The sequence below is a fragment of the Anopheles coustani genome, chromosome 3, assembly GCF_943734705.1.
Source record: "Anopheles coustani chromosome 3, idAnoCousDA_361_x.2, whole genome shotgun sequence".
Lineage (NCBI taxonomy): Eukaryota > Metazoa > Arthropoda > Insecta > Diptera > Culicidae > Anopheles > Anopheles coustani.
Window position 1 is genome coordinate 78,828,569 of NC_071288.1, and position 6,000 is coordinate 78,834,568.

Here is a 6,000-nt window from a genome sequence, read left to right on the forward strand (position 1 = left end):
TCGGGTTATCAGGTTCAAATTAGCCGAACATACACCCATCAAACCATCACTCGTCGGCCCGAGTTAAGGTAAAATCAATCAGTGAGGAAACTTTTATGATTGACATTTTTCCACCAGATACATGGAGGAACCTCGGCGTAGGTTTAAACGTGGGCTTGGTGTGTGCCGGTGTCATTATCATGATTGACCCCGGACCGGTCGGGATGGATCGTTCTATGCGTAGTCGTCGTTTAAGAGGGCGACAAGCGCGAGCCACACATTTGAACATTTGATGCCGATGTTTCTAATCAAAGCCACTCGACGGGTCGTAAAGTTTGCCGTGGGTGCGATGGAATCGCTGAGTGCGGAACCCAGGTCCACCTTCAGCCAAGGCAGAAGGTTCTACCGGGTGGGGAGAGAGGGAGCCAGGGGAGGAAGTCACAATTTATGACCACAAACGATGAAATGCTAATGAATACTGAAACTAAACGCTCTCTTCTGGGCAGTCCGGGGGTGTCCGCGGGTGGCAGGAAGGGGTCACCCGGGCTGGGCTGAAGGCGAACTGAACATAACCGAGCATAAATGAAGGAGTCGTAAAATTTAAATTACTCACTGCGGTAGCTGCGCTTTTCTTGCGTTGGTTTTTTTTTTCCTCTGTTTGCCCTCTTTCCTTCCATCGTTCTTCGTCGTTCCTTGCCGTTGGAAAAGAAACTCCCCGAGTGTACCCTTCGCTCGAAGGGCTCCACGAGTCGGGGAAGACGGTTCCACGAGGTCTTGAGAGCACTCTGTTGCTTGCTTTTCGTTTCGTCATTATTTGCTCCACGCTCGGAGGTGGCTTTCTTCTTGCGCTGTACAAAGATGCTGATGATGCGGTTTGTCCCCGTCGACGACGTCGACTTCTATTTCTGGGCCTCCGAGGGCCCATGTGTGTGAGCCGCCGTTGTCCCCGGTAGCAGCGAAGGCTCGCTGGATGGAGTTTTGTTTTTCTCCTTTCCTTACCTTCGGCCCCTTCAGGTCCCATTTGACATCGGTGTCGATCGTAAAAGTCGACCTTCATTAAACTTTACAAAGTCAAACCCGGGGGGAGCAGAAGGAGAAAGGTTCCAGTGTTCGCTCCGTTGGTTGGCAAACATGTTGGATCGCGGTCCCGGGAAGAAATATGATCCCGTTCGGCCGTCGTCACTTGTTGTCCACTTGCAGTGGTTTGTGTATTGAGCCTAGCTTGGTGTATGCATCCATGTGCGTTACCGGTAATGTATATGGCCTTCTTAACTCGCCTTCTTAAGTTGTGCACCTCTGGCAAATATCTCGTTAAACGTCAACGTTGCTGCGCGTTCTATACTGCGGAGCTCGTATAAACAAGCCTCAGGGAGAAAGGCGGGATGATAATGTTGTAAATAAAAGCTGTTGCCAAGACATCCACCGTAAAATCTTCCTCTTGTACATTTTATGCAACTTCTTATATTTTTTTTAACAAAACGCTACGTGAAAAATCGACAAAAAGGAAATCAAGAATCATAATTCCCGGGAAAAGTACTTTTAAACATAGAAAATTAATCACATTCCTTTTACAAAGGATCATTTGTATTTCCACGTTTCGAAGACAGTTGATTAGCTTCCCGAACAACTATATTATTATTCATGCCTCCTCTCCCTCGAGAGCACCAACGCTGAAGAACAAATTGTTTGTTGGTTTTGTTTCCTCGACGTCTTACACTGGCTTCTCACTTTTTAATAGACAACTTATTCAATGGAAACCATTCATCAAACCCGATTCGTGGAAGCGCTTGTTCGTCCGTGTTCCGTGTGTTTTGCCGTTTCGCCACTCGACGCCAAAAACTTCATCTTCGGTCGAACCGTCCCGCGGAATTCAATAAAACCCGATCGATCTTCGCCGGGCAAACAATTGCACCATTATTCCCCTTCGGTATGATGGGTTGGGAAATTCGATATTCTTCGCCGATCTGCGCGCTCCGCTTTGTCCCGATCGATTCCCGGTTTGCTGAATGATTGTTGAAAGGGAAATATGTTTTTTTTTTAAAATTCGTTTTTCCCTGCACAACAATCACGCTTCCCACCGTGGGCATTCAGTATTTTCCATCCGAATGGAAATCGTAAACTTTTCAACGCTCACCAATCATCGTGAAGTTGGACTGTGTTGGGATGATGCACTCGTTTTCCTCCCCCTCTCCGTATGTTTTCCTCCTGAATAAAGACTTTCCAGCAGCCACAACATTTTGCAGCATGATAGATGAGATTGCATTCGCGAAATGTTTGCTGCACCCATTCGTACAAATTTTCCACTTGCAGCATTTGCTCGCGAAATAATTTTTCACCGCACTCCATAAAATAGTTTGCTCCGTGGATTTCGCAAAAGTTTTAATTTTGGCAATCCCACCCGCACTCCACCGCCCATTCGCCCATAACTATCCCGGTTTCAGCAGCTTCTGCACTTTCGACATTTTTGGCAAGGATCGACATGTCTTGATTAATGATGATTACATGGATCCCATCCCGTCGCTTTTTTTTTCGCCGGCGCATGCAGTTCCAGCTCGTTAATGGTACTTCTCTTTATTCCTCCTACGCTTCGAAATTCCGTCCTTGCGTTTCCCAAGAGTTAAGGAAAGTCCTTCAGCAATAATCCATCGGAAATATTACCTCTCGACGCGAGGAGGGAGATAAAAAAAAGAAGAAAACGAAAAACACGCTCTTGTGCATGTATAATCAAACACGCAGAGATCCATTTCGTATTTTTCGTGAAATTGCACTCCAAATAAATGTAACTGGGTGGTCGGAGGCTACAGGGGGAAATCACAGGGCTGCACTTTCTTCCAAAAACCGCCGGCGAGCGAAATTTCTCGAAGGAACTGTGTGCTTCTTGAGCGCGTGTTGAAAAGAAGAAACAAAACCGATCGCGAAGAACAGATACATTTCGGTGAAGCAGCTCCCTAGAAGCACCCGACGAACGAAGCTGAACGGAATAATAATTCGTCGAATGCGTGCATTCAATCAACATGACCCGGATGGTAGGATTTTGTGGGCTTGAGGTCGAACGCTTGGGGGAAAATGGAGGACGAGTGGACTCGTTTTTATTGCACTTTTGCATGTGCATCGGAATCGTTTTCGGAAGGTACGTCCAGCTTTCGACAGCTAACCCCACGAGCGAGAGTTGAGTTTTCTTTACCTTCTTGGTTGATTTGTTTCCTTTGGTTGTTTGCAACAACCCTTGACGAGTTGCAAGCATCTCATGTGGTGAAAATTTATTACCGTAATGTATCCAAATGTGATTCCCCTTTGGGAGGACTTTCTTTTCGGTGGTGTGTTCGTTTGGTTCCATCTCATTCTACATTCACATTTCTCTGCTATGTGTCGTTTGCGTCGATTTATTTATTTGTTTTCGATTCTTTTTTTTTTTGCTATCACCCCAATCCATCAGCGGTTGGTGTTTGTGCTGTGCTGCACCATGGTTTGGGAAGATAATTTATCATCTTTCTTCCGACCCCGCCGTGGGGGAGTGGGCACTGCAGTCTGGTGCATCGGCGAAGCGTAACGGTGACATCGACGCGAATTTACGTCCGTACGAGAGTCATGTCACGGTTTAGTGAACCGTTCCTTTACCCACCCTCCGCTTGAGAAGCTCGATCTTTCCTAAGACGTTTATGTTTTTTGTGTTCCGTTTTTTTTTCGGGCTCACAACTTCTCCTCATCAAAGGGGAATAAAATTACGGCACGGTAGGTTTGTAAATCGAAAAAAACGGAGGTTCAAGCTATTCCCGGTAACTTTTCATGCAAACCACACCGAAAATTTCCATTCCAACCGAAACAATGAAAACAAGCTAATGTTGCCAATAAAAAGCCAATAATAACCTCCGTGTGCCCTTGCTCCATCCTTTTGGGGTGTGTGTGTGTGTGGTTTTTTCTTCTTTCACTGTTTTTTGGGTGGCTCGAGTTTAAAGTTTTATATTTCCTCCAGTTCTGGACCATTTCCGAGAAACAGCTCCATGCAGAAGATCAGGAGCACGAGGTAAAAAAAAGACTCTACGAAAACAAAAATATTGGTACCAGGATGTTCGAATTTTATGTGTTTACTTACTCGTTACTGGGAGGGTTCCAACGGGAAAGAAAGAAAAAAAAGCTTCTTTAAGATGTGTAGGAAAAAAGCCGTTCGAACCGAAAATAGGAAAGAGACAGTGAGAAGGTACCGTGCAGCATAAACATAAAACACTGGCAGGAAAACAGAGAGTAAGAGCAACGAAAGAAAGTAGCACGAATAACAAACCTTTGAGTAACGAGATGGCAAGGGTGGAAAAAAATCAACAACAGAATAACAGCATAAGTTCAAATGAAATGAAATAAAGTAAAATAAAACCACCCGAAAACAGCGACCGCGGAACGATGCCAGGCGAAAAGAATCGAAAACGAAACCGTTCGAATAAAAACCAAAAAAAAAACGAGGCTCCCCAGTCCGTCTTCAGATCCACGGAGTAGAAGGAAAACTGCACCGGTGGAGCACAGAGTGAACACAAAAACCAACCCAACGAACGAATCGAATCGGACGGCGATTTCTTTTCGGGTTGAGATTTTTGTCGTCGTCTTGTTCTTCGGTTGCAATCATTTTACTGGAACGGACTCACGTTGGCAGGAGTGTTTATTTACTTTCGACGTTCTGCAAGTTGCGTTGGGTTTTTGGAACCCCGATTGGAAACGGGTCCGGAAGGTAGTGCCGGGGTGAGGGAAGCGATCGTTCTTTACATTTTTTGGCAGTCACGGCCATGTCGGGGGTGAGTGTTTAAATGCAGAAAAGAAATTGCCCAACCAAGCACACCGAGGAGAGGACCAGTTTACCAACCAACTCCCTGTGCTCATATGAAGGAAATTCGGTGGCCAGGAGGAGTTGGGCCTCCCGAGAATAACTTGCGCGACTATCGACAGGACATTGAGAGAGCGAAAGAAATGGCAAAAAAAAAAGCCGCTTCATAAATCAAACACGGCGCAAAAGTAATGTTCCTCGGGATGAGGTCATCTTGTAAGGCGAACCCGTAAGGCTGCAAAGAAACCGTTGCCAACCCTACCTTCGGGTTCAGGCAAATGGCTGCAATAATTCTCTCCCCGAAGGACCGAGTCGATGAACGGTGGGTTCCCGATTCGAATAATCATCGAGAACGGAGGCTTTTTGCTTACTTCCGGCCATAGGAGGCCAAATACCCGGAAGCGATTCGAACGGGAGGAAAAAAAAGAAAACCCCCGACGTGTCTGATAAAAGGGTGCTCCACCTTCCAAAACAAAGCCTTGGCGAAACGTTACTTACTGGCGATGGCCAGTGTAATGTTACTAATGTTTCTGTTATCGAAAACTGTCCACCTAGAAAAGTTGAGACACAACGCCGATTCTGGCCGGGTTGGGAAGCATTCCAAGGATGCGCCAATAAATTACATCACGAGCCTGAAGGAAAAACTGGGCGTATTCCTGCGCGGCATTGGAGGAACCTTTGGCAGGTCATAACTGGCCTTATCGTCTGGTCCGGGTAACCAGCCCACCCGCTTTTGGCACAAAGGCAAACTTGCATGGTTGTTTAACTTTCGACAGTAATAACGGTTGGAGTTATTCTCTGAGCTGGCGGCTATTTTTATAACGAATTTTTATTGGTTGGAGTTGGAGCCAAAACAATAGCATCATTGTGCTCTTTTACGGAGGTGAGCTTTCTCTAGAACGCACACTGTTTCGGTCAACAAACAAGACCATCCCCAATGGCGGGCTTGTTTTTAATTATGGCGAAGAAAGTTGTGTCCGAAAATCGCTGAGGGTGCAAACCATGAATGCGGAATGTCCGCGTGAGGTATTGAACAGTTTCTCCCGTGATCAAGCACCGGTTTTATGGTGGATTAAAAATAAAGCTCATACTAGTGTTCCTTTCCCGACAGCTCCTTTCCCTTTGGTCGTGGCGCTGGGTACGGTGTTGTTATAATAATAAACTACCGAGACCCGTTTTGTTCATTTATATATATATATTTCAAACTGCGC